We start from the raw sequence: 26453 nt of genomic DNA on the forward strand, positions 1-26453 counted from the left end.
CGATCGTTGGCCGCATTCGTGATGAGTCGGCCGTGGGGTCTCATGGGGAGATATACAGGGGTTGGGGTGCGCGGAACGGTCGGGAAAAAGCAGGAAGCTGGACGGGTGGGAGGAGCAGTTCGCAAAAAGGGGTGCAACACGAGGACTTCCCAGGGGGTCACCCATCCTAGTACTACTCTCGCCCAAGCACGCTTAACTTCGGAGTTCTGATGGGATCCGGTGCATTAGTGCTGGTATGATCGCACCCGCTGAGATATGCGCGTTTTAACCTTTTATGCTCTGGCAGCGGAGCGACAGGTGGGACGTCGAATCTTCCGGGGGGCGTAACTTTGCGCACTGGTGGAGCTACGCCGCGAGCAGCCTATGCACGCGAAGCTCGCCGCGAGCTCCACGACGTGGACAACTGGGCTTGCCCCGTTGGGCCACATTTCGTGGCCCAAATTTCACCGTTTTCGGTGGATTCCGGCGCGTTTTCGATCGTTGGCCGCATTCGTGATGAGTCGGCCGTGGGGTCTCATGGGGAGATATACAGGGGTTGGGGTGCGCGGAACGGTCGGGAAAAAGCAGGAAGCTGGACGGGTGGGAGGAGCAGTTCGCAAAAAGGGGTGCAACACGAGGACTTCCCAGGGGGTCACCCATCCTAGTACTACTCTCGCCCAAGCACGCTTAACTTCGGAGTTCAGATGGGATCCGGTGCATTAGTGCTGGTATGATCGCACCCGCTGAGATATGCGCGCTTTAACCTTTTATGCTCTGGCAGCGGAGCGACAGGTGGGACGTCGAATCTTCCGGGGGGCGTAACTTTGCGCACTGGTGGAGCCACGCCGCGAGCAGCCTATGCACGCGAAGCTCGCCGCGAGCTCCACGACGTGGACAACTGGGCTTGCCCCGTTGGGCCACATTTCGTGGCCCAAATTTCGCCGTTTTCGGTGGATTCCGGCGCGTTTTCGATCGTTGGCCGCATTCGTGATGAGTCGGCCGTGGGGTCTCATGGGGAGATATACAGGGGTTGGGGTGCGCGGAACGGTCGAGAAAAAGCGGGAAGCTGGACGGGTGGGAGGAGCAGTTCGCAAAAAGGGGTGCAACACGAGGACTTCCCAGGGGGTCACCCATCCTAGTACTACTCTCGCCCAAGCACGCTTAACTTCGGAGTTCTGATGGGATCCGGTGCATTAGTGCTGGTATGATCGCACCCGCTGATATATGCGCGCTTTAACCTTTTATGCTCTGGCAGCGGAGCGACAGGTGGGACGTCGAATCTTCCGGGGGGCGTAACTTTGCGCACTGGTGGAGCTACGCCGCGAGCAGCCTATGCACGCGAAGCTCGCCGCGAGCTCCACGACGTGGACAACTGGGCTTGCCCCGTTGGGCCACATTTCGTGGCCCAAATTTCACCGTTTTCGGTGGATTCCGGCGCGTTTTCGATCGTTGGCCGCATTCGTGATGAGTCGGCCGTGGGGTCTCATGGGGAGATATACAGGGGTTGGGGTGCGCGGAACGGTCGGGAAAAAGCAGGAAGCTGGACGGGTGGGAGGAGCAGTTCGCAAAAAGGGGTGCAACACGAGGACTTCCCAGGGGGTCACCCATCCTAGTACTACTCTCGCCCAAGCACGCTTAACTTCGGAGTTCTGATGGGATCCGGTGCATTAGTGCTGGTATGATCGCACCCGCTGAGATATGCGCGTTTTAACCTTTTATGCTCTGGCAGCGGAGCGACAGGTGGGACGTCGAATCTTCCGGGGGGCGTAACTTTGCGCACTGGTGGAGCTACGCCGCGAGCAGCCTATGCACGCGAAGCTCGCCGCGAGCTCCACGACGTGGACAACTGGGCTTGCCCCGTTGGGCCACATTTCGTGGCCCAAATTTCACCGTTTTCGGTGGATTCCGGCGCGTTTTCGATCGTTGGCCGCATTCGTGATGAGTCGGCCGTGGGGTCTCATGGGGAGATATACAGGGGTTGGGGTGCGCGGAACGGTCGGGAAAAAGCAGGAAGCTGGACGGGTGGGAGGAGCAGTTCGCAAAAAGGGGTGCAACACGAGGACTTCCCAGGGGGTCACCCATCCTAGTACTACTCTCGCCCAAGCACGCTTAACTTCGGAGTTCAGATGGGATCCGGTGCATTAGTGCTGGTATGATCGCACCCGCTGAGATATGCGCGCTTTAACCTTTTATGCTCTGGCAGCGGAGCGACAGGTGGGACGTCGAATCTTCCGGGGGGCGTAACTTTGCGCACTGGTGGAGCTACGCCGCGAGCAGCCTATGCACGCGAAGCTCGCCGCGAGCAGCCTATGCACGCGAAGCTCGCCGCGAGCTCCACGACGTGGACAATTGGGCTTGCCCCGTTGGGCCACATTTCGTGGCCCAAATTTCGCCGTTTTCGGTGGATTCCGGCGCGTTTTCGATCGTTGGCCGCATTCGTGATGAGTCGGCCGTGGGGTCTCATGGGGAGATATACAGGGGTTGGGGTGCGCGGAACGGTCGAGAAAAAGCGGGAAGCTGGACGGGTGGGAGGAGCAGTTCGCAAAAAGGGGTGCAACACGAGGACTTCCCAGGGGGTCACCCATCCTAGTACTACTCTCGCCCAAACACGCTTAACTTCGGAGTTCTGATGGGATCCGGTGCATTAGTGCTGGTATGATCGCACCCGCTGAGATATGCGCGCTTTAACCTTTTATGCTCTAGCAGCGGAGCGACAGGTGGGACGTCGAATCTTCCGGGGGGCGTAACTTTGCGCACTGGTGGAGCTACGCCGCGAGCAGCCTATGCACGCGAAGCTCGCCGCGAGCTCCACGACGTGGACAACTGGGCTTGCCCCGTTGGGCCACATTTCGTGGCCCAAATTTCACCGTTTTCGGTGGATTCCGGCGCGTTTTCGATCGTTGGCCGCATTCGTGATGAGTCGGCCGTGGGGTCTCATGGGGAGATATACAGGGGTTGGGGTGCGCGGAACGGTCGGGAAAAAGCAGGAAGCTGGACGGGTGGGAGGAGCAGTTCGCAAAAAGGGGTGCAACACGAGGACTTCCCAGGGGGTCACCCATCCTAGTACTACTCTCGCCCAAGCACGCTTAACTTCGGAGTTCTGATGGGATCCGGTGCATTAGTGCTGGTATGATCGCACCCGCTGAGATATGCGCGTTTTAACCTTTTATGCTCTGGCAGCGGAGCGACAGGTGGGACGTCGAATCTTCCGGGGGGCGTAACTTTGCGCACTGGTGGAGCTACGCCGCGAGCAGCCTATGCACGCGAAGCTCGCCGCGAGCTCCACGACGTGGACAACTGGGCTTGCCCCGTTGGGCCACATTTCGTGGCCCAAATTTCACCGTTTTCGGTGGATTCCGGCGCGTTTTCGATCGTTGGCCGCATTCGTGATGAGTCGGCCGTGGGGTCTCATGGGGAGATATACAGGGGTTGGGGTGCGCGGAACGGTCGGGAAAAAGCAGGAAGCTGGACGGGTGGGAGGAGCAGTTCGCAAAAAGGGGTGCAACACGAGGACTTCCCAGGGGGTCACCCATCCTAGTACTACTCTCGCCCAAGCACGCTTAACTTCGGAGTTCAGATGGGATCCGGTGCATTAGTGCTGGTATGATCGCACCCGCTGAGATATGCGCGCTTTAACCTTTTATGCTCTGGCAGCGGAGCGACAGGTGGGACGTCGAATCTTCCGGGGGGCGTAACTTTGCGCACTGGTGGAGCCACGCCGCGAGCAGCCTATGCACGCGAAGCTCGCCGCGAGCTCCACGACGTGGACAACTGGGCTTGCCCCGTTGGGCCACATTTCGTGGCCCAAATTTCGCCGTTTTCGGTGGATTCCGGCGCGTTTTCGATCGTTGGCCGCATTCGTGATGAGTCGGCCGTGGGGTCTCATGGGGAGATATACAGGGGTTGGGGTGCGCGGAACGGTCGAGAAAAAGCGGGAAGCTGGACGGGTGGGAGGAGCAGTTCGCAAAAAGGGGTGCAACACGAGGACTTCCCAGGGGGTCACCCATCCTAGTACTACTCTCGCCCAAGCACGCTTAACTTCGGAGTTCTGATGGGATCCGGTGCATTAGTGCTGGTATGATCGCACCCGCTGAGATATGCGCGCTTTAACCTTTTATGCTCTGGCAGCGGAGCGACAGGTGGGACGTCGAATCTTCCGGGGGGCGTAACTTTGCGCACTGGTGGAGCTACGCCGCGAGCAGCCTATGCACGCGAAGCTCGCCGCGAGCTCCACGACGTGGACAACTGGGCTTGCCCCGTTGGGCCACATTTCGTGGCCCAAATTTCACCGTTTTCGGTGGATTCCGGCGCGTTTTCGATCGTTGGCCGCATTCGTGATGAGTCGGCCGTGGGGTCTCATGGGGAGATATACAGGGGTTGGGGTGCGCGGAACGGTCGGGAAAAAGCAGGAAGCTGGACGGGTGGGAGGAGCAGTTCGCAAAAAGGGGTGCAACACGAGGACTTCCCAGGGGGTCACCCATCCTAGTACTACTCTCGCCCAAGCACGCTTAACTTCGGAGTTCTGATGGGATCCGGTGCATTAGTGCTGGTATGATCGCACCCGCTGAGATATGCGCGTTTTAACCTTTTATGCTCTGGCAGCGGAGCGACAGGTGGGACGTCGAATCTTCCGGGGGGCGTAACTTTGCGCACTGGTGGAGCTACGCCGCGAGCAGCCTATGCACGCGAAGCTCGCCGCGAGCTCCACGACGTGGACAACTGGGCTTGCCCCGTTGGGCCACATTTCGTGGCCCAAATTTCACCGTTTTCGGTGGATTCCGGCGCGTTTTCGATCGTTGGCCGCATTCGTGATGAGTCGGCCGTGGGGTCTCATGGGGAGATATACAGGGGTTGGGGTGCGCGGAACGGTCGGGAAAAAGCAGGAAGCTGGACGGGTGGGAGGAGCAGTTCGCAAAAAGGGGTGCAACACGAGGACTTCCCAGGGGGTCACCCATCCTAGTACTACTCTCGCCCAAGCACGCTTAACTTCGGAGTTCAGATGGGATCCGGTGCATTAGTGCTGGTATGATCGCACCCGCTGAGATATGCGCGCTTTAACCTTTTATGCTCTGGCAGCGGAGCGACAGGTGGGACGTCGAATCTTCCGGGGGGCGTAACTTTGCGCACTGGTGGAGCTACGCCGCGAGCAGCCTATGCACGCGAAGCTCGCCGCGAGCAGCCTATGCACGCGAAGCTCGCCGCGAGCTCCACGACGTGGACAATTGGGCTTGCCCCGTTGGGCCACATTTCGTGGCCCAAATTTCGCCGTTTTCGGTGGATTCCGGCGCGTTTTCGATCGTTGGCCGCATTCGTGATGAGTCGGCCGTGGGGTCTCATGGGGAGATATACAGGGGTTGGGGTGCGCGGAACGGTCGAGAAAAAGCGGGAAGCTGGACGGGTGGGAGGAGCAGTTCGCAAAAAGGGGTGCAACACGAGGACTTCCCAGGGGGTCACCCATCCTAGTACTACTCTCGCCCAAACACGCTTAACTTCGGAGTTCTGATGGGATCCGGTGCATTAGTGCTGGTATGATCGCACCCGCTGAGATATGCGCGCTTTAACCTTTTATGCTCTAGCAGCGGAGCGACAGGTGGGACGTCGAATCTTCCGGGGGGCGTAACTTTGCGCACTGGTGGAGCTACGCCGCGAGCAGCCTATGCACGCGAAGCTCGCCGCGAGCTCCACGACGTGGACAACTGGGCTTGCCCCGTTGGGCCACATTTCGTGGCCCAAATTTCACCGTTTTCGGTGGATTCCGGCGCGTTTTCGATCGTTGGCCGCATTCGTGATGAGTCGGCCGTGGGGTCTCATGGGGAGATATACAGGGGTTGGGGTGCGCGGAACGGTCGGGAAAAAGCAGGAAGCTGGACGGGTGGGAGGAGCAGTTCGCAAAAAGGGGTGCAACACGAGGACTTCCCAGGGGGTCACCCATCCTAGTACTACTCTCGCCCAAGCACGCTTAACTTCGGAGTTCAGATGGGATCCGGTGCATTAGTGCTGGTATGATCGCACCCGCTGAGATATGCGCGCTTTAACCTTTTATGCTCTGGCAGCGGAGCGACAGGTGGGACGTCGAATCTTCCGGGGGGCGTAACTTTGCGCACTGGTGGAGCTACGCCGCGAGCAGCCTATGCACGCGAAGCTCGCCGCGAGCTCCACGACGTGGACAATTGGGCTTGCCCCGTTGGGCCACATTTCGTGGCCCAAATTTCGCCGTTTTCGGTGGATTCCGGCGCGTTTTCGATCGTTGGCCGCATTCGTGATGAGTCGGCCGTGGGGTCTCATGGGGAGATATACAGGGGTTGGGGTGCGCGGAACGGTCGAGAAAAAGCGGGAAGCTGGACGGGTGGGAGGAGCAGTTCGCAAAAAGGGGTGCAACACGAGGACTTCCCAGGGGGTCACCCATCCTAGTACTACTCTCGCCCAAACACGCTTAACTTCGGAGTTCTGATGGGATCCGGTGCATTAGTGCTGGTATGATCGCACCCGCTGAGATATGCGCGCTTTAACCTTTTATGCTCTAGCAGCGGAGCGACAGGTGGGACGTCGAATCTTCCGGGGGGCGTAACTTTGCGCACTGGTGGAGCTACGCCGCGAGCAGCCTATGCACGCGAAGCTCGCCGCGAGCTCCACGACGTGGACAACTGGGCTTGCCCCGTTGGGCCACATTTCGTGGCCCAAATTTCACCGTTTTCGGTGGATTCCGGCGCGTTTTCGATCGTTGGCCGCATTCGTGATGAGTCGGCCGTGGGGTCTCATGGGGAGATATACAGGGGTTGGGGTGCGCGGAACGGTCGGGAAAAAGCAGGAAGCTGGACGGGTGGGAGGAGCAGTTCGCAAAAAGGGGTGCAACACGAGGACTTCCCAGGGGGTCACCCATCCTAGTACTACTCTCGCCCAAGCACGCTTAACTTCGGAGTTCAGATGGGATCCGGTGCATTAGTGCTGGTATGATCGCACCCGCTGAGATATGCGCGCTTTAACCTTTTATGCTCTGGCAGCGGAGCGACAGGTGGGACGTCGAATCTTCCGGGGGGCGTAACTTTGCGCACTGGTGGAGCTACGCCGCGAGCAGCCTATGCACGCGAAGCTCGCCGCGAGCTCCACGACGTGGACAATTGGGCTTGCCCCGTTGGGCCACATTTCGTGGCCCAAATTTCGCCGTTTTCGGTGGATTCCGGCGCGTTTTCGATCGTTGGCCGCATTCGTGATGAGTCGGCCGTGGGGTCTCATGGGGAGATATACAGGGGTTGGGGTGCGCGGAACGGTCGAGAAAAAGCGGGAAGCTGGACGGGTGGGAGGAGCAGTTCGCAAAAAGGGGTGCAACACGAGGACTTCCCAGGGGGTCACCCATCCTAGTACTACTCTCGCCCAAACACGCTTAACTTCGGAGTTCTGATGGGATCCGGTGCATTAGTGCTGGTATGATCGCACCCGCTGAGATATGCGCGCTTTAACCTTTTATGCTCTAGCAGCGGAGCGACAGGTGGGACGTCGAATCTTCCGGGGGGCGTAACTTTGCGCACTGGTGGAGCTACGCCGCGAGCAGCCTATGCACGCGAAGCTCGCCGCGAGCTCCACGACGTGGACAACTGGGCTTGCCCCGTTGGGCCACATTTCGTGGCCCAAATTTCACCGTTTTCGGTGGATTCCGGCGCGTTTTCGATCGTTGGCCGCATTCGTGATGAGTCGGCCGTGGGGTCTCATGGGGAGATATACAGGGGTTGGGGTGCGCGGAACGGTCGAGAAAAAGCAGGAAGCTGGACGGGTGGGAGGAGCAGTTCGCAAAAAGGGGTGCAACACGAGGACTTCCCAGGGGGTCACCCATCCTAGTACTACTCTCGCCCAAGCACGCTTAACTTCGGAGTTCTGATGGGATCCGGTGCATTAGTGCTGGTATGATCGCACCCGCTGAGATATGCGCGCTTTAACCTTTTATGCTCTGGCAGCGGAGCGACAGGTGGGACGTCGAATCTTCCGGGGGGCGTAACTTTGCGCACTGGTGGAGCTACGCCGCGAGCAGCCTATGCACGCGAAGCTCGCCGCGAGCTCCACGACGTGGACAACTGGGCTTGCCCCGTTGGGCCACATTTCGTGGCCCAAATTTCGCCGTTTTCGGTGGATTCCGGCGCGTTTTCGATCGTTGGCCGCATTCGTGATGAGTCGGCCGTGGGGTCTCATGGGGAGATATACAGGGGTTGGGGTGTGCGGAACGGTCGAGAAAAAGCAGGAAGCTGGACGGGTCGGAGGAGCATTTCGCAAAAAGGGGTGCAACACGAGGACTTCCCAGGGGGTCACCCATCCTAGTACTACTCTTGCCCTGGCACGCTTAACTTCGGAGTTCTGATGGGATCCGGTGCATTAGTGCTGGTATGATCGCACCCGCTGAGATATGCGCGCTTTAACCTTTTATGCTCTAGCAGCGGAGCGACAGGTGGGACGTCGAATCTTCCGGGGGGCGTAACTTTGCGCACTGGTGGAGCCACGCCGCGAGCAGCCTATGCACGCGAAGCTCGCCGCGAGCTCCACGACGTGGACAACTGGGCTTACCCCGTTGTGCCACATTTCGTGGCCCAAATTTCGCCGTTTTCGGTGGATTCCGGCGCGTTTTCGATCGTTGGCCGCATTCGTGATGAGTCGGCCGTGGGGTCTCAGGGGGAGATATACAGGGGTTGGGGTGTGCGGAACGGTCGAGAAAAAGTAGGAAGCTGGACGGGTCGGAGGAGCATTTCGCAAAAAGGGATGCAACACGAGGACTTCCCAGGGGGTCACCCATCCTAGTACTACTCTCGCCCAAGCACGCTTAACTTCGGAGTTCTGATGGGATCCGGTGCATTAGTGCTGGTATGATCGCACACGCTGAGATATGCGCGCTTTAACCTTTTATGCTCTAGCAGCGGAGCGACAGGTGGGACGTCGAATCTTCCGGGGGGCGTAACTTTGCGCACTGGTGGAGCTACGCCGCGAGCAGCCTATGCACGCGAAGCTCGCCGCGAGCTCCACGACGTGGACAACTGGGCTTGCCCCGTTGGGCCACATTTCGTGGCCCAAATTTCACCGTTTTCGGTGGATTCCGGCGCGTTTTCGATCGTTGGCCGCATTCGTGATGAGTCGGCCGTAGGGTCTCATGGGGAGATATACAGGGGTTGGGGTGCGCGGAACGGTCGGGAAAAAGCAGGAAGCTGGACGGGTGGGAGGAGCAGTTCGCAAAAAGGGGTGCAACACGAGGACTTCCCAGGGGGTCACCCATCCTAGTACTACTCTCGCCCAAGCGCGCTTAACTTCGGAGTTCTGATGGGATCCGGTGCATTAGTGCTGGTATGATCGCACCCGCTGAGATATGCGCGCTTTAACCTTTTATGCTCTGGCAGCGGAGCGACAGGTGGGACGTCGAATCTTCCGGGCGGCGTAACTTTGCGCACTGGTGGAGCTACGCCGCGAGCAGCCTATGCACGCGAAGCTCGCCGCGAGCTCCACGACGTGGACAACTGGGCTTGCCCCGTTGGGCCACATTTCGTGGCCCAAATTTCACCGTTTTCGGTGGATTCCGGCGCGTTTTCGATCGTTGGCCGCATTCGTGATGAGTCGGCCGTAGGGTCTCATGGGGAGATATACAGGGGTTGGGGTGCGCGGAACGGTCGGGAAAAAGCAGGAAGCTGGACGGGTGGGAGGAGCAGTTCGCAAAAAGGGGTGCAACACGAGGACTTCCCAGGGGGTCACCCATCCTAGTACTACTCTCGCCCAAGCACGCTTAACTTCGGAGTTCTGATGGGATCCGGTGCATTAGTGCTGGTATGATCGCACCCGCTGAGATATGCGCGCTTTAACCTTTTATGCTCTGGCAGCGGAGCGACAGGTGGGACGTCGAATCTTCCGGGGGGCGTAACTTTGCGCACTGGTGGAGCTACGCCGCGAGCAGCCTATGCACGCGAAGCTCGCCGCGAGCTCCACGACGTGGACAATTGGGCTTGCCCCGTTGGGCCACATTTCGTGGCCCAAATTTCGCCGTTTTCGGTGGATTCCGGCGCGTTTTCGATCGTTGGCCGCATTCGTGATGAGTCGGCCGTGGGGTCTCATGGGGAGATATACAGGGGTTGGGGTGCGCGGAACGGTCGAGAAAAAGCGGGAAGCTGGACGGGTGGGAGGAGCAGTTCGCAAAAAGGGGTGCAACACGAGGACTTCCCAGGGGGTCACCCATCCTAGTACTACTCTCGCCCAAACACGCTTAACTTCGGAGTTCTGATGGGATCCGGTGCATTAGTGCTGGTATGATCGCACCCGCTGAGATATGCGCGCTTTAACCTTTTATGCTCTAGCAGCGGAGCGACAGGTGGGACGTCGAATCTTCCGGGGGGCGTAACTTTGCGCACTGGTGGAGCTACGCCGCGAGCAGCCTATGCACGCGAAGCTCGCCGCGAGCTCCACGACGTGGACAACTGGGCTTGCCCCGTTGGGCCACATTTCGTGGCCCAAATTTCACCGTTTTCGGTGGATTCCGGCGCGTTTTCGATCGTTGGCCGCATTCGTGATGAGTCGGCCGTGGGGTCTCATGGGGAGATATACAGGGGTTGGGGTGCGCGGAACGGTCGAGAAAAAGCAGGAAGCTGGACGGGTGGGAGGAGCAGTTCGCAAAAAGGGGTGCAACACGAGGACTTCCCAGGGGGTCACCCATCCTAGTACTACTCTCGCCCAAGCACGCTTAACTTCGGAGTTCTGATGGGATCCGGTGCATTAGTGCTGGTATGATCGCACCCGCTGAGATATGCGCGCTTTAACCTTTTATGCTCTGGCAGCGGAGCGACAGGTGGGACGTCGAATCTTCCGGGGGGCGTAACTTTGCGCACTGGTGGAGCTACGCCGCGAGCAGCCTATGCACGCGAAGCTCGCCGCGAGCTCCACGACGTGGACAACTGGGCTTGCCCCGTTGGGCCACATTTCGTGGCCCAAATTTCGCCGTTTTCGGTGGATTCCGGCGCGTTTTCGATCGTTGGCCGCATTCGTGATGAGTCGGCCGTGGGGTCTCATGGGGAGATATACAGGGGTTGGGGTGTGCGGAACGGTCGAGAAAAAGCAGGAAGCTGGACGGGTCGGAGGAGCATTTCGCAAAAAGGGGTGCAACACGAGGACTTCCCAGGGGGTCACCCATCCTAGTACTACTCTTGCCCTGGCACGCTTAACTTCGGAGTTCTGATGGGATCCGGTGCATTAGTGCTGGTATGATCGCACCCGCTGAGATATGCGCGCTTTAACCTTTTATGCTCTAGCAGCGGAGCGACAGGTGGGACGTCGAATCTTCCGGGGGGCGTAACTTTGCGCACTGGTGGAGCCACGCCGCGAGCAGCCTATGCACGCGAAGCTCGCCGCGAGCTCCACGACGTGGACAACTGGGCTTACCCCGTTGTGCCACATTTCGTGGCCCAAATTTCGCCGTTTTCGGTGGATTCCGGCGCGTTTTCGATCGTTGGCCGCATTCGTGATGAGTCGGCCGTGGGGTCTCAGGGGGAGATATACAGGGGTTGGGGTGCGCGGAACGGTCGAGAAAAAGCAGGAAGCTGGACGGGTGGGAGGAGCAGTTCGCAAAAAGGGGTGCAACACGAGGACTTCCCAGGGGGTCACCCATCCTAGTACTACTCTCGCCCAAGCGCGCTTAACTTCGGAGTTCTGATGGGATCCGGTGCATTAGTGCTGGTATGATCGCACCCGCTGAGATATGCGCGCTTTAACCTTTTATGCTCTGGCAGCGGAGCGACAGGTGGGACGTCGAATCTTCCGGGCGGCGTAACTTTGCGCACTGGTGGAGCTACGCCGCGAGCAGCCTATGCACGCGAAGCTCGCCGCGAGCTCCACGACGTGGACAACTGGGCTTGCCCCGTTGGGCCACATTTCGTGGCCCAAATTTCACCGTTTTCGGTGGATTCCGGCGCGTTTTCGATCGTTGGCCGCATTCGTGATGAGTCGGCCGTAGGGTCTCATGGGGAGATATACAGGGGTTGGGGTGCGCGGAACGGTCGGGAAAAAGCAGGAAGCTGGACGGGTGGGAGGAGCAGTTCGCAAAAAGGGGTGCAACACGAGGACTTCCCAGGGGGTCACCCATCCTAGTACTACTCTCGCCCAAGCACGCTTAACTTCGGAGTTCTGATGGGATCCGGTGCATTAGTGCTGGTATGATCGCACCCGCTGAGATATGCGCGCTTTAACCTTTTATGCTCTGGCAGCGGAGCGACAGGTGGGACGTCGAATCTTCCGGGGGGCGTAACTTTGCGCACTGGTGGAGCTACGCCGCGAGCAGCCTATGCACGCGAAGCTCGCCGCGAGCTCCACGACGTGGACAATTGGGCTTGCCCCGTTGGGCCACATTTCGTGGCCCAAATTTCGCCGTTTTCGGTGGATTCCGGCGCGTTTTCGATCGTTGGCCGCATTCGTGATGAGTCGGCCGTGGGGTCTCATGGGGAGATATACAGGGGTTGGGGTGCGCGGAACGGTCGAGAAAAAGCGGGAAGCTGGACGGGTGGGAGGAGCAGTTCGCAAAAAGGGGTGCAACACGAGGACTTCCCAGGGGGTCACCCATCCTAGTACTACTCTCGCCCAAACACGCTTAACTTCGGAGTTCTGATGGGATCCGGTGCATTAGTGCTGGTATGATCGCACCCGCTGAGATATGCGCGCTTTAACCTTTTATGCTCTAGCAGCGGAGCGACAGGTGGGACGTCGAATCTTCCGGGGGGCGTAACTTTGCGCACTGGTGGAGCTACGCCGCGAGCAGCCTATGCACGCGAAGCTCGCCGCGAGCTCCACGACGTGGACAACTGGGCTTGCCCCGTTGGGCCACATTTCGTGGCCCAAATTTCACCGTTTTCGGTGGATTCCGGCGCGTTTTCGATCGTTGGCCGCATTCGTGATGAGTCGGCCGTGGGGTCTCATGGGGAGATATACAGGGGTTGGGGTGCGCGGAACGGTCGAGAAAAAGCAGGAAGCTGGACGGGTGGGAGGAGCAGTTCGCAAAAAGGGGTGCAACACGAGGACTTCCCAGGGGGTCACCCATCCTAGTACTACTCTCGCCCAAGCACGCTTAACTTCGGAGTTCTGATGGGATCCGGTGCATTAGTGCTGGTATGATCGCACCCGCTGAGATATGCGCGCTTTAACCTTTTATGCTCTGGCAGCGGAGCGACAGGTGGGACGTCGAATCTTCCGGGGGGCGTAACTTTGCGCACTGGTGGAGCTACGCCGCGAGCAGCCTATGCACGCGAAGCTCGCCGCGAGCTCCACGACGTGGACAACTGGGCTTGCCCCGTTGGGCCACATTTCGTGGCCCAAATTTCGCCGTTTTCGGTGGATTCCGGCGCGTTTTCGATCGTTGGCCGCATTCGTGATGAGTCGGCCGTGGGGTCTCATGGGGAGATATACAGGGGTTGGGGTGTGCGGAACGGTCGAGAAAAAGCAGGAAGCTGGACGGGTCGGAGGAGCATTTCGCAAAAAGGGGTGCAACACGAGGACTTCCCAGGGGGTCACCCATCCTAGTACTACTCTTGCCCTGGCACGCTTAACTTCGGAGTTCTGATGGGATCCGGTGCATTAGTGCTGGTATGATCGCACCCGCTGAGATATGCGCGCTTTAACCTTTTATGCTCTAGCAGCGGAGCGACAGGTGGGACGTCGAATCTTCCGGGGGGCGTAACTTTGCGCACTGGTGGAGCCACGCCGCGAGCAGCCTATGCACGCGAAGCTCGCCGCGAGCTCCACGACGTGGACAACTGGGCTTACCCCGTTGTGCCACATTTCGTGGCCCAAATTTCGCCGTTTTCGGTGGATTCCGGCGCGTTTTCGATCGTTGGCCGCATTCGTGATGAGTCGGCCGTGGGGTCTCAGGGGGAGATATACAGGGGTTGGGGTGTGCGGAACGGTCGAGAAAAAGGAGGAAGCTGGACGGGTCGGAGGAGCATTTCGCAAAAAGGGATGCAACACGAGGACTTCCCAGGGGGTCACCCATCCTAGTACTACTCTCGCCCAAGCACGCTTAACTTCGGAGTTCTGATAGGATCCGGTGCATTAGTGCTGGTATGATCGCACACGCTGAGATATGCGCGCTTTAACCTTTTATGCTCTAGCAGCGGAGCGACAGGTGGGACGTCGAATCTTCCGGGGGGCGTAACTTTGCGCACTGGTGGAGCTACGCCGCGAGCAGCCTATGCACGCGAAGCTCGCCGCGAGCTCCACGACGTGGACAACTGGGCTTGCCCCGTTGGGCCACATTTCGTGGCCCAAATTTCACCATTTTCGGTGGATTCCGGCGCGTTTTCGATCGTTGGCCGCATTCGTGATGAGTCGGCCGTGGGGTCTCATGGGGAGATATACAGGGGTTGGGGTGCGCGGAACGGTCGAGAAAAAGCAGGAAGCTAGACGGGTGGGAGGAGCAGTTCGCAAAAAGGGGTGCAACACGAGGACTTCCCAGGGGGTCACCCATCCTAGTACTACTCTCGCCCAAGCGCGCTTAACTTCGGAGTTCTGATGGGATCCGGTGCATTAGTGCTGGTATGATCGCACCCGCTGAGATATGCGCGCTTTAACCTTTTATGCTCTGGCAGCGGAGCGACAGGTGGGACGTCGAATCTTCCGGGGGGCGTAACTTTGCGCACTGGTGGAGCTACGCCGCGAGCAGCCTATGCACGCGAAGCTCGCCGCGAGCTCCACGACGTGGACAACTGGGCTTGCCCCGTTGGGCCACATTTCGTGGCCCAAATTTCACCGTTTTCGGTGGATTCCGGCGCGTTTTCGATCGTTGGCCGCATTCGTGATGAGTCGGCCGTGGGGTCTCATGGGGAGATATACAGGGGTTGGGGTGCGCGGAACGGTCGAGAAAAAGCAGGAAGCTGGACGGGTGGGAGGAGCAGTTCGCAAAAAGGGGTGCAACACGAGGACTTCCCAGGGGGTCACCCATCCTAGTACTACTCTCGCCCAAGCACGCTTAACTTCGGAGTTCTGATGGGATCCGGTGCATTAGTGCTGGTATGATCGCACCCGCTGAGATATGCGCGCTTTAACCTTTTATGCTCTGGCAGCGGAGCGACAGGTGGGACGTCGAATCTTCCGGGGGGCGTAACTTTGCGCACTGGTGGAGCTACGCCGCGAGCAGCCTATGCACGCGAAGCTCGCCGCGAGCTCCACGACGTGGACAACTGGGCTTGCCCCGTTGGGCCACATTTCGTGGCCCAAATTTCGCCGTTTTCGGTGGATTCCGGCGCGTTTTCGATCGTTGGCCGCATTCGTGATGAGTCGGCCGTGGGGTCTCATGGGGAGATATACAGGGGTTGGGGTGTGCGGAACGGTCGAGAAAAAGCAGGAAGCTGGACGGGTCGGAGGAGCATTTCGCAAAAAGGGGTGCAACACGAGGACTTCCCAGGGGGTCACCCATCCTAGTACTACTCTTGCCCTGGCACGCTTAACTTCGGAGTTCTGATGGGATCCGGTGCATTAGTGCTGGTATGATCGCACCCGCTGAGATATGCGCGCTTTAACCTTTTATGCTCTAGCAGCGGAGCGACAGGTGGGACGTCGAATCTTCCGGGGGGCGTAACTTTGCGCACTGGTGGAGCCACGCCGCGAGCAGCCTATGCACGCGAAGCTCGCCGCGAGCTCCACGACGTGGACAACTGGGCTTACCCCGTTGTGCCACATTTCGTGGCCCAAATTTCGCCGTTTTCGGTGGATTCCGGCGCGTTTTCGATCGTTGGCCGCATTCGTGATGAGTCGGCCGTGGGGTCTCAGGGGGAGATATACAGGGGTTGGGGTGTGCGGAACGGTCGAGAAAAAGTAGGAAGCTGGACGGGTCGGAGGAGCATTTCGCAAAAAGGGATGCAACACGAGGACTTCCCAGGGGGTCACCCATCCTAGTACTACTCTCGCCCAAGCACGCTTAACTTCGGAGTTCTGATGGGATCCGGTGCATTAGTGCTGGTATGATCGCACACGCTGAGATATGCGCGCTTTAACCTTTTATGCTCTAGCAGCGGAGCGACAGGTGGGACGTCGAATCTTCCGGGGGGCGTAACTTTGCGCACTGGTGGAGCTACGCCGCGAGCAGCCTATGCACGCGAAGCTCGCCGCGAGCTCCACGACGTGGACAACTGGGCTTGCCCCGTTGGGCCACATTTCGTGGCCCAAATTTCACCATTTTCGGTGGATTCCGGCGCGTTTTCGATCGTTGGCCGCATTCGTGATGAGTCGGCCGTGGGGTCTCATGGGGAGATATACAGGGGTTGGGGTGCGCGGAACGGTCGAGAAAAAGCAGGAAGCTGGACGGGTGGGAGGAGCAGTTCGCAAAAAGGGGTGCAACACGAGGACTTCCCAGGGGGTCACCCATCCTAGTACTACTCTCGCCCAAGCGCGCTTAACTTCGGAGTTCTGATGGGATCCGGTGCATTAGTGCTGGTATGATCGCACCCGCTGAGATATGCGCGCTTTAACCTTTTATGCTCTGGCAGCGGAGCGACAGGTGGGACGTCGAATCTTCCGGGGGGCGTAACTTTGCGCACTGGTGGAGCTACGCCGCGAGCAGCCTATGCACGCGAAGCTCGCCGCGAGCTCCACGACGTGGACAACTGGGCTTGCCCCGTTGGGCCACAGTTCGTGGCCCAAATTTCACCGTTTTCGGTGGATTCCGGCGCGTTTTCGATCGTTGGCCGCATTCGTGATGAGTCGGCCGTGGGGTCTCATGGGGAGATATACAGGGGTTGGGGTGCGCGGAACGGTCGAGAAAAAGCAGGAAGCTGGACGGGTGGGAGGAGCAGTTCGCAAAAAGGGGTGCAACACGAGGACTTCCCAGGGGGTCACCCATCCTAGTACTACTCTCGCCCAAGCACGCTTAACTTCGGAGTTCTGATGGGATCCGGTGCATTAGTGCTGGTATGATCGCACCCGCTGAGATATGCGCGCTTTAACCTTTTATGCTCTGGCAGCGGAGCGACAGGTGGGACGTCGAATCTTCCGGGGGGCGTAACTTTGCGCACTGGTGGAGCTACGCCGCGAGCAGCCTATGCACGCGAAGCTCGCCGCGAGCTCCACGACGTGGACAACTGGGCTTGCCCCGTTGGGCCACATTTCGTGGCCCAAATTTCGCCGTTTTCGGTGGATTCCGGCGCGTTTTCGATCGTTGGCCGCATTCGTGATGAGTCGGCCGTGGGGTCTCATGGGGAGATATACAGGGGTTGGGGTGTGCGGAACGGTCGAGAAAAAGCAGGAAGCTGGACGGGTCGGAGGAGCATTTCGCAAAAAGGGGTGCAACACGAGGACTTCCCAGGGGGTCACCCATCCTAGTACTACTCTTGCCCTGGCACGCTTAACTTCGGAGTTCTGATGGGATCCGGTGCATTAGTGCTGGTATGATCGCACCCGCTGAGATATGCGCGCTTTAACCTTTTATGCTCTAGCAGCGGAGCGACAGGTGGGACGTCGAATCTTCCGGGGGGCGTAACTTTGCGCACTGGTGGAGCCACGCCGCGAGCAGCCTATGCACGCGAAGCTCGCCGCGAGCTCCACGACGTGGACAACTGGGCTTACCCCGTTGTGCCACATTTCGTGGCCCAAATTTCGCCGTTTTCGGTGGATTCCGGCGCGTTTTCGATCGTTGGCCGCATTCGTGATGAGTCGGCCGTGGGGTCTCAGGGGGAGATATACAGGGGTTGGGTGTGCGGAACGGTCGAGAAAAAGTAGGAAGCTGGACGGGTCGGAGGAGCATTTCGCAAAAAGGGATGCAACACGAGGACTTCCCAGGGGGTCACCCATCCTAGTACTACTCTCGCCCAAGCACGCTTAACTTCGGAGTTCTGATGGGATCCGGTGCATTAGTGCTGGTATGATCGCACACGCTGAGATATGCGCGCTTTAACCTTTTATGCTCTAGCAGCGGAGCGACAGGTGGGACGTCGAATCTTCCGGGGGGCGTAACTTTGCGCACTGGTGGAGCTACGCCGCGAGCAGCCTATGCACGCGAAGCTCGCCGCGAGCTCCACGACGTGGACAACTGGGCTTGCCCCGTTGGGCCACATTTCGTGGCCCAAATTTCACCATTTTCGGTGGATTCCGGCGCGTTTTCGATCGTTGGCCGCATTCGTGATGAGTCGGCCGTGGGGTCTCATGGGGAGATATACAGGGGTTGGGGTGCGCGGAACGGTCGAGAAAAAGTAGGAAGCTGGACGGGTGGGAGGAGCAGTTCGCAAAAAGGGGTGCAACACGAGGACTTCCCAGGGGGTCACCCATCCTAGTACTACTCTCGCCCAAGCGCGCTTAACTTCGGAGTTCTGATGGGATCCGGTGCATTAGTGCTGGTATGATCGCACCCGCTGAGATATGCGCGCTTTAACCTTTTATGCTCTGGCAGCGGAGCGACAGGTGGGACGTCGAATCTTCCGGGGGGCGTAACTTTGCGCACTGGTGGAGCTACGCCGCGAGCAGCCTATGCACGCGAAGCTCGCCGCGAGCTCCACGACGTGGACAACTGGGCTTGCCCCGTTGGGCCACAGTTCGTGGCCCAAATTTCACCGTTTTCGGTGGATTCCGGCGCGTTTTCGATCGTTGGCCGCATTCGTGATGAGTCGGCCGTGGGGTCTCATGGGGAGATATACAGGGGTTGGGGTGCGCGGAACGGTCGAGAAAAAGCAGGAAGCTGGACGGGTGGGAGGAGCAGTTCGCAAAAAGGGGTGCAACACGAGGACTTCCCAGGGGGTCACCCATCCTAGTACTACTCTCGCCCAAGCACGCTTAACTTCGGAGTTCTGATGGGATCCGGTGCATTAGTGCTGGTATGATCGCACCCGCTGAGATATGCGCGCTTTAACCTTTTATGCTCTGGCAGCGGAGCGACAGGTGGGACGTCGAATCTTCCGGGGGGCGTAACTTTGCGCACTGGTGGAGCTACGCCGCGAGCAGCCTATGCACGCGAAGCTCGCCGCGAGCTCCACGACGTGGACAACTGGGCTTGCCCCGTTGGGCCACATTTCGTGGCCCAAATTTCGCCGTTTTCGGTGGATTCCGGCGCGTTTTCGATCGTTGGCCGCATTCGTGATGAGTCGGCCGTGGGGTCTCATGGGGAGATATACAGGGGTTGGGGTGTGCGGAACGGTCGAGAAAAAGCAGGAAGCTGGACGGGTCGGAGGAGCATTTCGCAAAAAGGGGTGCAACACGAGGACTTCCCAGGGGGTCACCCATCCTAGTACTACTCTTGCCCTGGCACGCTTAACTTCGGAGTTCTGATGGGATCCGGTGCATTAGTGCTGGTATGATCGCACCCGCTGAGATATGCGCGCTTTAACCTTTTATGCTCTAGCAGCGGAGCGACAGGTGGGACGTCGAATCTTCCGGGGGGCGTAACTTTGCGCACTGGTGGAGCCACGCCGCGAGCAGCCTATGCACGCGAAGCTCGCCGCGAGCTCCACGACGTGGACAACTGGGCTTACCCCGTTGTGCCACATTTCGTGGCCCAAATTTCGCCGTTTTCGGTGGATTCCGGCGCGTTTTCGATCGTTGGCCGCATTCGTGATGAGTCGGCCGTGGGGTCTCAGGGGGAGATATACAGGGGTTGGGGTGGGCGGAACGGTCGAGAAAAAGTAGGAAGCTGGACGGGTCGGAGGAGCATTTCGCAAAAAGGGGTGCAACACGAGGACTTCCCAGGGGGTCACCCATCCTAGTACTACTCTCGCCCAAGCACGCTTAACTTCGGAGTTTTGATGGGATCCGGTGCATTAGTGCTGGTATGATCGCACACGCTGAGATATGCGCGCTTTAACCTTTTATGCTCTAGCAGCGGAGCGACAGGTGGGACGTCGAATCTTCCGGGGGGCGTAACTTTGCGCACTGGTGGAGCTACGCCGCGAGCAGCCTATGCACGCGAAGCTCGCCGCGAGCTCCACGACGTGGACAACTGGGCTTGCCCCGTTGGGCCACATTTCGTGGCCCAAATTTCACCGTTTTCGGTGGATTCCGGCGCGTTTTCGATCGTTGGCCGCATTCGTGATGAGTCGGCCGTGGGGTCTCATGGGGAGATATACAGGGGTTGGGGTGCGCGGAACGGTCGAGAAAAAGCAGGAAGCTGGACGGGTGGGAGGAGCAGTTCGCAAAAAGGGGTGCAACACGAGGACTTCCCAGGGGGTCACCCATCCTAGTACTACTCTCGCCCAAGCACGCTTAACTTCGGAGTTCTGATGGGATCCGGTGCATTAGTGCTGGTATGATCGCACCCGCTGAGATATGCGCGCTTTAACCTTTTATGCTCTGGCAGCGGAGCGACAGGTGGGACGTCGAATCTTCCGGGGGGCGTAACTTTGCGCACTGGTGGAGCTACGCCGCGAGCAGCCTATGCACGCGAAGCTCGCCGCGAGCTCCACGACGTGGACAACTGGGCTTGCCCCGTTGGGCCACATTTCGTGGCCCAAATTTCGCCGTTTTCGGTGGATTCCGGCGCGTTTTCGATCGTTGGCCGCATTCGTGATGAGTCGGCCGTGGGGTCTCATGGGGAGATATACAGGGGTTGGGGTGTGCGGAACGGTCGAGAAAAAGCAGGAAGCTGGACGGGTCGGAGGAGCATTTCGCAAAAAGGGGTGCAACACGAGGACTTCCCAGGGGGTCACCCATCCTAGTACTACTCTTGCCCTGGCACGCTTAACTTCGGAGTTCTGATGGGATCCGGTGCATTAGTGCTGGTATGATCGCACCCGCTGAGATATGCGCGCTTTAACCTTTTATGCTCTAGCAGCGGAGCGACAGGTGGGACGTCGAATCTTCCGGGGGGCGTAACTTTGCGCACTGGTGGAGCTACGCCGCGAGCAGCCTATGCACGCGAAGCTCGCCGCGAGCTCCACGACGTGGACAACTGGGCTTACCCCGTTGTGCCACATTTCGTGGCCCAAATTTCGCCGTTTTCGGTGGATTCCGGCGCGTTTTCGATCGTTGGCCGCATTCGTGATGAGTCGGCCGTGGGGTCTCAGGGGGAGATATACAGGGGTTGGGTGTGCGGAACGGTCGAGAAAAAGTAGGAAGCTGGACGGGTCGGAGGAGCATTTCGCAAAAAGGGATGCAACACGAGGACTTCCCAGGGGGTCACCCATCCTAGTACTACTCTCGCCCAAGCACGCTTAACTTCGGAGTTCTGATGGGATCCGGTGCATTAGTGCTGGTATGATCGCACACGCTGAGATATGCGCGCTTTAACCTTTTATGCTCTAGCAGCGGAGCGACAGGTGGGACGTCGAATCTTCCGGGGGGCGTAACTTTGCGCACTGGTGGAGCTACGCCGCGAGCAGCCTATGCACGCGAAGCTCGCCGCGAGCTCCACGACGTGGACAACTGGGCTTGCCCCGTTGGGCCACATTTCGTGGCCCAAATTTCACCATTTTCGGTGGATTCCGGCGCGTTTTCGATCGTTGGCCGCATTCGTGATGAGTCGGCCGTGGGGTCTCATGGGGAGATATACAGGGGTTGGGGTGCGCGGAACGGTCGAGAAAAAGTAGGAAGCTGGACGGGTGGGAGGAGCAGTTCGCAAAAAGGGGTGCAACACGAGGACTTCCCAGGGGGTCACCCATCCTAGTACTACTCTCGCCCAAGCGCGCTTAACTTCGGAGTTCTGATGGGATCCGGTGCATTAGTGCTGGTATGATCGCACCCGCTGAGATATGCGCGCTTTAACCTTTTATGCTCTGGCAGCGGAGCGACAGGTGGGACGTCGAATCTTCCGGGGGGCGTAACTTTGCGCACTGGTGGAGCTACGCCGCGAGCAGCCTATGCACGCGAAGCTCGCCGCGAGCTCCACGACGTGGACAACTGGGCTTGCCCCGTTGGGCCACAGTTCGTGGCCCAAATTTCACCGTTTTCGGTGGATTCCGGCGCGTTTTCGATCGTTGGCCGCATTCGTGATGAGTCGGCCGTGGGGTCTCATGGGGAGATATACAGGGGTTGGGGTGCGCGGAACGGTCGAGAAAAAGCAGGAAGCTGGACGGGTGGGAGGAGCAGTTCGCAAAAAGGGGTGCAACACGAGGACTTCCCAGGGGGTCACCCATCCTAGTACTACTCTCGCCCAAGCACGCTTAACTTCGGAGTTCTGATGGGATCCGGTGCATTAGTGCTGGTATGATCGCACCCGCTGAGATATGCGCGCTTTAACCTTTTATGCTCTGGCAGCGGAGCGACAGGTGGGACGTCGAATCTTCCGGGGGGCGTAACTTTGCGCACTGGTGGAGCTACGCCGCGAGCAGCCTATGCACGCGAAGCTCGCCGCGAGCTCCACGACGTGGACAACTGGGCTTGCCCCGTTGGGCCACATTTCGTGGCCCAAATTTCGCCGTTTTCGGTGGATTCCGGCGCGTTTTCGATCGTTGGCCGCATTCGTGATGAGTCGGCCGTGGGGTCTCATGGGGAGATATACAGGGGTTGGGGTGTGCGGAACGGTCGAGAAAAAGCAGGAAGCTGGACGGGTCGGAGGAGCATTTCGCAAAAAGGGGTGCAACACGAGGACTTCCCAGGGGGTCACCCATCCTAGTACTACTCTTGCCCTGGCACGCTTAACTTCGGAGTTCTGATGGGATCCGGTGCATTAGTGCTGGTATGATCGCACCCGCTGAGATATGCGCGCTTTAACCTTTTATGCTCTAGCAGCGGAGCGACAGGTGGGACGTCGAATCTTCCGGGGGGCGTAACTTTGCGCACTGGTGGAGCCACGCCGCGAGCAGCCTATGCACGCGAAGCTCGCCGCGAGCTCCACGACGTGGACAACTGGGCTTACCCCGTTGTGCCACATTTCGTGGCCCAAATTTCGCCGTTTTCGGTGGATTCCGGCGCGTTTTCGATCGTTGGCCGCATTCGTGATGAGTCGGCCGTGGGGTCTCAGGGGGAGATATACAGGGGTTGGGGTGGGCGGAACGGTCGAGAAAAAGTAGGAAGCTGGACGGGTCGGAGGAGCATTTCGCAAAAAGGGGTGCAACACGAGGACTTCCCAGGGGGTCACCCATCCTAGTACTACTCTCGCCCAAGCACGCTTAACTTCGGAGTTTTGATGGGATCCGGTGCATTAGTGCTGGTATGATCGCACACGCTGAGATATGCGCGCTTTAACCTTTTATGCTCTAGCAGCGGAGCGACAGGTGGGACGTCGAATCTTCCGGGGGGCGTAACTTTGCGCACTGGTGGAGCTACGCCGCGAGCAGCCTATGCACGCGAAGCTCGCCGCGAGCTCCACGACGTGGACAACTGGGCTTGCCCCGTTGGGCCACATTTCGTGGCCCAAATTTCACCGTTTTCGGTGGATTCCGGCGCGTTTTCGATCGTTGGCCGCATTCGTGATGAGTCGGCCGTGGGGTCTCATGGGGAGATATACAGGGGTTGGGGTGCGCGGAACGGTCGAGAAAAAGCAGGAAGCTGGACGGGTGGGAGGAGCAGTTCGCAAAAAGGGGTGCAACACGAGGACTTCCCAGGGGGTCACCCATCCTAGTACTACTCTCGCCCAAGCACGCTTAACTTCGGAGTTCTGATGGGATCCGGTGCATTAGTGCTGGTATGATCGCACCCGCTGAGATATGCGCGCTTTAACCTTTTATGCTCTGGCAGCGGAGCGACAGGTGGGACGTCGAATCTTCCGGGGGGCGTAACTTTGCGCACTGGTGGAGCTACGCCGCGAGCAGCCTATGCACGCGAAGCTCGCCGCGAGCTCCACGACGTGGACAACTGGGCTTGCCCCGTTGGGCCACATTTCGTGGCCCAAATTTCGCCGTTTTCGGTGGATTCCGGCGCGTTTTCGATCGTTGGCCGCATTCGTGATGAGTCGGCCGTGGGGTCTCATGGGGAGATATACAGGGGTTGGGGTGTGCGGAACGGTCGAGAAAAAGCAGGAAGCTGGACGGGTCGGAGGAGCATTTCGCAAAAAGGGGTGCAACACGAGGACTTCCCAGGGGGTCACCCATCCTAGTACTACTCTTGCCCTGGCACGCTTAACTTCGGAGTTCTGATGGGATCCGGTGCATTAGTGCTGGTATGATCGCACCCGCTGAGATATGCGCGCTTTAACCTTTTATGCTCTAGCAGCGGAGCGACAGGTGGGACGTCGAATCTTCCGGGGGGCGTAACTTTGCGCACTGGTGGAGCTACGCCGCGAGCAGCCTATGCACGCGAAGCTCGCCGCGAGCTCCACGACGTGGACAACTGGGCTTGCCCCGTTGGGCCACATTTCGTGGCCCAAATTTCACCGTTTTCGGTGGATTCCGGCGCGTTTTCGATCGTTGGCCGCATTCGTGATGAGTCGGCCGTGGGGTCTCATGGGGAGATATACAGGGGTTGGGGTGCGCGGAACGGTCGAGAAAAAGCAGGAAGCTGGACGGGTGGGAGGAGCAGTTCGCAAAAAGGGGTGCAACACGAGGACTTCCCAGGGGGTCACCCATCCTAGTACTACTCTCGCCCAAGCACGCTTAACTTCGGAGTTCTGATGGGATCCGGTGCATTAGTGCTGGTATGATCGCACCCGCTGAGATATGCGCGCTTTAACCTTTTATGCTCTGGCTGCGGAGCGACAGGTGGGACGTCGAATCTTCCGGGGGGCGTAACTTTGCGCACTGGTGGAGCTACGCCGCGAGCAGCCTATGCACGCGAAGCTCGCCGCGAGCTCCACGACGTGGACAGCTGGGCTTGCCCCGTTGGGCCACATTTCGTGGCCCAAATTTCGCCGTTTTCGGTGGATTCCGGCGCGTTTTCGATCGTTGGCCGCATTCGTGATGAGTCGGCCGTGGGGTCTCAGGGGGAGATATATACAGGGGTTGGGGTGTGCGGAACGGTCGAGAAAAAGCAGGAAGCTGGACGGGTCGGAGGAGCATTTCGCAAAAAGGGGTGCAACACGAGGACTTCCCAGGGGGTCACCCATCCTAGTACTACTCTCGCCCAAGCACGCTTAACTTCGGAGTTCTGATGGGATCCGGTGCATTAGTGCTGGTATGATCGCACCCGCTGAGATATGCGCGCTTTAACCTTTTATGCTCTGGCAGCGGAGCGACAGGTGGGACGTCGAATCTTCCGGGGGGCGTAACTTTGCGCACTGGTGGAGCTACGCCGCGAGCAGCCTATGCACGCGAAGCTCGCCGCGAGCTCCACGACGTGGACAACTGGGCTTGCCCCGTTGGGCCACATTTCGTGGCCCAAATTTCGCCGTTTTCGGTGGATTCCGGCGCGTTTTCGATCGTTGGCCGCATTCGTGATGAGTCGGCCGTGGGGTCTCATGGGGAGATATACAGGGGTTGGGGTGTGCGGAACGGTCGAGAAAAAGCAGGAAGCTGGACGGGTCGGAGGAGCATTTCGCAAAAAGGGGTGCAACACGAGGACTTCCCAGGGGGTCACCCATCCTAGTACTACTCTTGCCCTGGCACGCTTAACTTCGGAGTTCTGATGGGATCCGGTGCATTAGTGCTGGTATGATCGCACCCGCTGAGATATGCGCGCTTTAACCTTTTATGCTCTAGCAGCGGAGCGACAGGTGGGACGTCGAATCTTCCGGGGGGCGTAACTTTGCGCACTGGTGGAGCTACGCCGCGAGCAGCCTATGCACGCGAAGCTCGCCGCGAGCTCCACGACGTGGACAACTGGGCTTGCCCCGTTGGGCCACATTTCGTGGCCCAAATTTCACCGTTTTCGGTGGATTCCGGCGCGTTTTCGATCGTTGGCCGCATTCGTGATGAGTCGGCCGTGGGGTCTCATGGGGAGATATACAGGGGTTGGGGTGCGCGGAACGGTCGAGAAAAAGCAGGAAGCTGGACGGGTGGGAGGAGCAGTTCGCAAAAAGGGGTGCAACACGAGGACTTCCCAGGGGGTCACCCATCCTAGTACTACTCTCGCCCAAGCACGCTTAACTTCGGAGTTCTGATGGGATCCGGTGCATTAGTGCTGGTATGATCGCACCCGCTGAGATATGCGCGCTTTAACCTTTTATGCTCTGGCTGCGGAGCGACAGGTGGGACGTCGAATCTTCCGGGGGGCGTAACTTTGCGCACTGGTGGAGCTACGCCGCGAGCAGCCTATGCACGCGAAGCTCGCCGCGAGCTCCACGACGTGGACAGCTGGGCTTGCCCCGTTGGGCCACATTTCGTGGCCCAAATTTCGCCGTTTTCGGTGGATTCCGGCGCGTTTTCGATCGTTGGCCGCATTCGTGATGAGTCGGCCGTGGGGTCTCAGGGGGAGATATATACAGGGGTTGGGGTGTGCGGAACGGTCGAGAAAAAGCAGGAAGCTGGACGGGTCGGAGGAGCATTTCGCAAAAAGGGGTGCAACACGAGGACTTCCCAGGGGGTCACCCATCCTAGTACTACTCTCGCCCAAGCACGCTTAACTTCGGAGTTCTGATGGGATCCGGTGCATTAGTGCTGGTATGATCGCACCCGCTGAGATATGCGCGCTTTAACCTTTTATGCTCTGGCAGCGGAGCGACAGGTGGGACGTCGAATCTTCCGGGGGGC

At 59.1% G+C, this 26453-nt stretch overlaps 56 non-coding genes across 56 annotated transcripts; all 56 read right to left on the reverse strand.

Annotated features, from left to right (window-relative positions):
• Positions 1-128: 128 nt before the first annotated feature.
• LOC148785370 (5S ribosomal RNA) lies at positions 129-247 on the reverse strand. The gene has a single exon (XR_016061834.1). It is a non-coding gene; the product is annotated as a 5S ribosomal RNA (ribosomal RNA).
• Positions 248-602: 355 nt separating this feature from the next.
• Positions 603-721, reverse strand: LOC148785371 (5S ribosomal RNA). Its single transcript, XR_016062410.1, has one exon. It is a non-coding gene; the product is annotated as a 5S ribosomal RNA (ribosomal RNA).
• Positions 722-1076: 355 nt separating this feature from the next.
• LOC148785372 (5S ribosomal RNA) lies at positions 1077-1195 on the reverse strand. Its single transcript, XR_016061845.1, has one exon. It is a non-coding gene; the product is annotated as a 5S ribosomal RNA (ribosomal RNA).
• Positions 1196-1550: 355 nt separating this feature from the next.
• On the reverse strand, positions 1551-1669 carry LOC148785373 (5S ribosomal RNA). The gene has a single exon (XR_016061856.1). It is a non-coding gene; the product is annotated as a 5S ribosomal RNA (ribosomal RNA).
• A 355-nt stretch (positions 1670-2024) lies between these two features.
• LOC148785374 (5S ribosomal RNA) lies at positions 2025-2143 on the reverse strand. The gene has a single exon (XR_016062421.1). It is a non-coding gene; the product is annotated as a 5S ribosomal RNA (ribosomal RNA).
• Positions 2144-2527: 384 nt separating this feature from the next.
• On the reverse strand, positions 2528-2646 carry LOC148785375 (5S ribosomal RNA). The gene has a single exon (XR_016068342.1). It is a non-coding gene; the product is annotated as a 5S ribosomal RNA (ribosomal RNA).
• Positions 2647-3001: 355 nt separating this feature from the next.
• On the reverse strand, positions 3002-3120 carry LOC148785376 (5S ribosomal RNA). Its single transcript, XR_016061867.1, has one exon. It is a non-coding gene; the product is annotated as a 5S ribosomal RNA (ribosomal RNA).
• Positions 3121-3475: 355 nt separating this feature from the next.
• On the reverse strand, positions 3476-3594 carry LOC148785377 (5S ribosomal RNA). The gene has a single exon (XR_016062432.1). It is a non-coding gene; the product is annotated as a 5S ribosomal RNA (ribosomal RNA).
• A 355-nt stretch (positions 3595-3949) lies between these two features.
• LOC148785378 (5S ribosomal RNA) lies at positions 3950-4068 on the reverse strand. The gene has a single exon (XR_016061879.1). It is a non-coding gene; the product is annotated as a 5S ribosomal RNA (ribosomal RNA).
• Positions 4069-4423: 355 nt separating this feature from the next.
• On the reverse strand, positions 4424-4542 carry LOC148785379 (5S ribosomal RNA). Its single transcript, XR_016061890.1, has one exon. It is a non-coding gene; the product is annotated as a 5S ribosomal RNA (ribosomal RNA).
• A 355-nt stretch (positions 4543-4897) lies between these two features.
• LOC148785380 (5S ribosomal RNA) lies at positions 4898-5016 on the reverse strand. The gene has a single exon (XR_016062443.1). It is a non-coding gene; the product is annotated as a 5S ribosomal RNA (ribosomal RNA).
• Positions 5017-5400: 384 nt separating this feature from the next.
• LOC148785381 (5S ribosomal RNA) lies at positions 5401-5519 on the reverse strand. Its single transcript, XR_016068343.1, has one exon. It is a non-coding gene; the product is annotated as a 5S ribosomal RNA (ribosomal RNA).
• Positions 5520-5874: 355 nt separating this feature from the next.
• Positions 5875-5993, reverse strand: LOC148785382 (5S ribosomal RNA). Its single transcript, XR_016062454.1, has one exon. It is a non-coding gene; the product is annotated as a 5S ribosomal RNA (ribosomal RNA).
• Positions 5994-6348: 355 nt separating this feature from the next.
• On the reverse strand, positions 6349-6467 carry LOC148785383 (5S ribosomal RNA). Its single transcript, XR_016068344.1, has one exon. It is a non-coding gene; the product is annotated as a 5S ribosomal RNA (ribosomal RNA).
• Positions 6468-6822: 355 nt separating this feature from the next.
• Positions 6823-6941, reverse strand: LOC148785384 (5S ribosomal RNA). The gene has a single exon (XR_016062465.1). It is a non-coding gene; the product is annotated as a 5S ribosomal RNA (ribosomal RNA).
• A 355-nt stretch (positions 6942-7296) lies between these two features.
• Positions 7297-7415, reverse strand: LOC148785385 (5S ribosomal RNA). The gene has a single exon (XR_016068345.1). It is a non-coding gene; the product is annotated as a 5S ribosomal RNA (ribosomal RNA).
• Positions 7416-7770: 355 nt separating this feature from the next.
• Positions 7771-7889, reverse strand: LOC148785386 (5S ribosomal RNA). The gene has a single exon (XR_016061901.1). It is a non-coding gene; the product is annotated as a 5S ribosomal RNA (ribosomal RNA).
• A 355-nt stretch (positions 7890-8244) lies between these two features.
• Positions 8245-8363, reverse strand: LOC148785387 (5S ribosomal RNA). The gene has a single exon (XR_016061886.1). It is a non-coding gene; the product is annotated as a 5S ribosomal RNA (ribosomal RNA).
• A 355-nt stretch (positions 8364-8718) lies between these two features.
• LOC148785388 (5S ribosomal RNA) lies at positions 8719-8837 on the reverse strand. The gene has a single exon (XR_016062013.1). It is a non-coding gene; the product is annotated as a 5S ribosomal RNA (ribosomal RNA).
• A 355-nt stretch (positions 8838-9192) lies between these two features.
• LOC148785389 (5S ribosomal RNA) lies at positions 9193-9311 on the reverse strand. Its single transcript, XR_016061786.1, has one exon. It is a non-coding gene; the product is annotated as a 5S ribosomal RNA (ribosomal RNA).
• Positions 9312-9666: 355 nt separating this feature from the next.
• LOC148785390 (5S ribosomal RNA) lies at positions 9667-9785 on the reverse strand. The gene has a single exon (XR_016061912.1). It is a non-coding gene; the product is annotated as a 5S ribosomal RNA (ribosomal RNA).
• A 355-nt stretch (positions 9786-10140) lies between these two features.
• Positions 10141-10259, reverse strand: LOC148785391 (5S ribosomal RNA). Its single transcript, XR_016068346.1, has one exon. It is a non-coding gene; the product is annotated as a 5S ribosomal RNA (ribosomal RNA).
• A 355-nt stretch (positions 10260-10614) lies between these two features.
• LOC148785392 (5S ribosomal RNA) lies at positions 10615-10733 on the reverse strand. The gene has a single exon (XR_016061923.1). It is a non-coding gene; the product is annotated as a 5S ribosomal RNA (ribosomal RNA).
• A 355-nt stretch (positions 10734-11088) lies between these two features.
• LOC148785393 (5S ribosomal RNA) lies at positions 11089-11207 on the reverse strand. Its single transcript, XR_016061887.1, has one exon. It is a non-coding gene; the product is annotated as a 5S ribosomal RNA (ribosomal RNA).
• A 355-nt stretch (positions 11208-11562) lies between these two features.
• Positions 11563-11681, reverse strand: LOC148785394 (5S ribosomal RNA). Its single transcript, XR_016061787.1, has one exon. It is a non-coding gene; the product is annotated as a 5S ribosomal RNA (ribosomal RNA).
• Positions 11682-12036: 355 nt separating this feature from the next.
• Positions 12037-12155, reverse strand: LOC148785395 (5S ribosomal RNA). The gene has a single exon (XR_016061934.1). It is a non-coding gene; the product is annotated as a 5S ribosomal RNA (ribosomal RNA).
• A 355-nt stretch (positions 12156-12510) lies between these two features.
• LOC148785396 (5S ribosomal RNA) lies at positions 12511-12629 on the reverse strand. The gene has a single exon (XR_016068347.1). It is a non-coding gene; the product is annotated as a 5S ribosomal RNA (ribosomal RNA).
• Positions 12630-12984: 355 nt separating this feature from the next.
• LOC148785397 (5S ribosomal RNA) lies at positions 12985-13103 on the reverse strand. Its single transcript, XR_016061946.1, has one exon. It is a non-coding gene; the product is annotated as a 5S ribosomal RNA (ribosomal RNA).
• Positions 13104-13458: 355 nt separating this feature from the next.
• LOC148785398 (5S ribosomal RNA) lies at positions 13459-13577 on the reverse strand. The gene has a single exon (XR_016061888.1). It is a non-coding gene; the product is annotated as a 5S ribosomal RNA (ribosomal RNA).
• A 355-nt stretch (positions 13578-13932) lies between these two features.
• LOC148785399 (5S ribosomal RNA) lies at positions 13933-14051 on the reverse strand. The gene has a single exon (XR_016062210.1). It is a non-coding gene; the product is annotated as a 5S ribosomal RNA (ribosomal RNA).
• Positions 14052-14406: 355 nt separating this feature from the next.
• Positions 14407-14525, reverse strand: LOC148785400 (5S ribosomal RNA). The gene has a single exon (XR_016061788.1). It is a non-coding gene; the product is annotated as a 5S ribosomal RNA (ribosomal RNA).
• Positions 14526-14880: 355 nt separating this feature from the next.
• Positions 14881-14999, reverse strand: LOC148785401 (5S ribosomal RNA). Its single transcript, XR_016061957.1, has one exon. It is a non-coding gene; the product is annotated as a 5S ribosomal RNA (ribosomal RNA).
• Positions 15000-15354: 355 nt separating this feature from the next.
• On the reverse strand, positions 15355-15473 carry LOC148785402 (5S ribosomal RNA). The gene has a single exon (XR_016061889.1). It is a non-coding gene; the product is annotated as a 5S ribosomal RNA (ribosomal RNA).
• A 355-nt stretch (positions 15474-15828) lies between these two features.
• Positions 15829-15947, reverse strand: LOC148785403 (5S ribosomal RNA). Its single transcript, XR_016062014.1, has one exon. It is a non-coding gene; the product is annotated as a 5S ribosomal RNA (ribosomal RNA).
• Positions 15948-16302: 355 nt separating this feature from the next.
• Positions 16303-16421, reverse strand: LOC148785404 (5S ribosomal RNA). Its single transcript, XR_016061790.1, has one exon. It is a non-coding gene; the product is annotated as a 5S ribosomal RNA (ribosomal RNA).
• A 355-nt stretch (positions 16422-16776) lies between these two features.
• Positions 16777-16895, reverse strand: LOC148785405 (5S ribosomal RNA). The gene has a single exon (XR_016061968.1). It is a non-coding gene; the product is annotated as a 5S ribosomal RNA (ribosomal RNA).
• A 355-nt stretch (positions 16896-17250) lies between these two features.
• On the reverse strand, positions 17251-17369 carry LOC148785406 (5S ribosomal RNA). Its single transcript, XR_016061891.1, has one exon. It is a non-coding gene; the product is annotated as a 5S ribosomal RNA (ribosomal RNA).
• Positions 17370-17723: 354 nt separating this feature from the next.
• Positions 17724-17842, reverse strand: LOC148785407 (5S ribosomal RNA). The gene has a single exon (XR_016062015.1). It is a non-coding gene; the product is annotated as a 5S ribosomal RNA (ribosomal RNA).
• A 355-nt stretch (positions 17843-18197) lies between these two features.
• LOC148785408 (5S ribosomal RNA) lies at positions 18198-18316 on the reverse strand. The gene has a single exon (XR_016061791.1). It is a non-coding gene; the product is annotated as a 5S ribosomal RNA (ribosomal RNA).
• A 355-nt stretch (positions 18317-18671) lies between these two features.
• On the reverse strand, positions 18672-18790 carry LOC148785409 (5S ribosomal RNA). Its single transcript, XR_016061979.1, has one exon. It is a non-coding gene; the product is annotated as a 5S ribosomal RNA (ribosomal RNA).
• A 355-nt stretch (positions 18791-19145) lies between these two features.
• Positions 19146-19264, reverse strand: LOC148785410 (5S ribosomal RNA). Its single transcript, XR_016061892.1, has one exon. It is a non-coding gene; the product is annotated as a 5S ribosomal RNA (ribosomal RNA).
• A 355-nt stretch (positions 19265-19619) lies between these two features.
• Positions 19620-19738, reverse strand: LOC148785411 (5S ribosomal RNA). The gene has a single exon (XR_016062214.1). It is a non-coding gene; the product is annotated as a 5S ribosomal RNA (ribosomal RNA).
• A 355-nt stretch (positions 19739-20093) lies between these two features.
• Positions 20094-20212, reverse strand: LOC148785412 (5S ribosomal RNA). Its single transcript, XR_016061990.1, has one exon. It is a non-coding gene; the product is annotated as a 5S ribosomal RNA (ribosomal RNA).
• Positions 20213-20567: 355 nt separating this feature from the next.
• Positions 20568-20686, reverse strand: LOC148785413 (5S ribosomal RNA). Its single transcript, XR_016061893.1, has one exon. It is a non-coding gene; the product is annotated as a 5S ribosomal RNA (ribosomal RNA).
• A 354-nt stretch (positions 20687-21040) lies between these two features.
• Positions 21041-21159, reverse strand: LOC148785414 (5S ribosomal RNA). Its single transcript, XR_016062016.1, has one exon. It is a non-coding gene; the product is annotated as a 5S ribosomal RNA (ribosomal RNA).
• Positions 21160-21514: 355 nt separating this feature from the next.
• LOC148785415 (5S ribosomal RNA) lies at positions 21515-21633 on the reverse strand. The gene has a single exon (XR_016061792.1). It is a non-coding gene; the product is annotated as a 5S ribosomal RNA (ribosomal RNA).
• Positions 21634-21988: 355 nt separating this feature from the next.
• On the reverse strand, positions 21989-22107 carry LOC148785416 (5S ribosomal RNA). The gene has a single exon (XR_016062001.1). It is a non-coding gene; the product is annotated as a 5S ribosomal RNA (ribosomal RNA).
• Positions 22108-22462: 355 nt separating this feature from the next.
• Positions 22463-22581, reverse strand: LOC148785417 (5S ribosomal RNA). Its single transcript, XR_016061894.1, has one exon. It is a non-coding gene; the product is annotated as a 5S ribosomal RNA (ribosomal RNA).
• Positions 22582-22936: 355 nt separating this feature from the next.
• On the reverse strand, positions 22937-23055 carry LOC148785418 (5S ribosomal RNA). Its single transcript, XR_016062215.1, has one exon. It is a non-coding gene; the product is annotated as a 5S ribosomal RNA (ribosomal RNA).
• Positions 23056-23410: 355 nt separating this feature from the next.
• Positions 23411-23529, reverse strand: LOC148785419 (5S ribosomal RNA). The gene has a single exon (XR_016062012.1). It is a non-coding gene; the product is annotated as a 5S ribosomal RNA (ribosomal RNA).
• Positions 23530-23884: 355 nt separating this feature from the next.
• On the reverse strand, positions 23885-24003 carry LOC148785420 (5S ribosomal RNA). Its single transcript, XR_016061895.1, has one exon. It is a non-coding gene; the product is annotated as a 5S ribosomal RNA (ribosomal RNA).
• Positions 24004-24358: 355 nt separating this feature from the next.
• Positions 24359-24477, reverse strand: LOC148785421 (5S ribosomal RNA). The gene has a single exon (XR_016062023.1). It is a non-coding gene; the product is annotated as a 5S ribosomal RNA (ribosomal RNA).
• A 357-nt stretch (positions 24478-24834) lies between these two features.
• Positions 24835-24953, reverse strand: LOC148785422 (5S ribosomal RNA). The gene has a single exon (XR_016062035.1). It is a non-coding gene; the product is annotated as a 5S ribosomal RNA (ribosomal RNA).
• Positions 24954-25308: 355 nt separating this feature from the next.
• LOC148785423 (5S ribosomal RNA) lies at positions 25309-25427 on the reverse strand. Its single transcript, XR_016061896.1, has one exon. It is a non-coding gene; the product is annotated as a 5S ribosomal RNA (ribosomal RNA).
• A 355-nt stretch (positions 25428-25782) lies between these two features.
• On the reverse strand, positions 25783-25901 carry LOC148785424 (5S ribosomal RNA). The gene has a single exon (XR_016062046.1). It is a non-coding gene; the product is annotated as a 5S ribosomal RNA (ribosomal RNA).
• Positions 25902-26258: 357 nt separating this feature from the next.
• On the reverse strand, positions 26259-26377 carry LOC148785425 (5S ribosomal RNA). The gene has a single exon (XR_016062057.1). It is a non-coding gene; the product is annotated as a 5S ribosomal RNA (ribosomal RNA).
• Positions 26378-26453: the final 76 nt, after the last annotated feature.

The sequence above is a fragment of the Sesamum indicum genome, linkage group LG10 (assembly GCF_026168435.1).
Source record: "Sesamum indicum cultivar Baizhima isolate 11 linkage group LG10, ASM2616843v1, whole genome shotgun sequence".
NCBI classification, from domain to species: Eukaryota; Viridiplantae; Streptophyta; class Magnoliopsida; order Lamiales; family Pedaliaceae; genus Sesamum; species Sesamum indicum.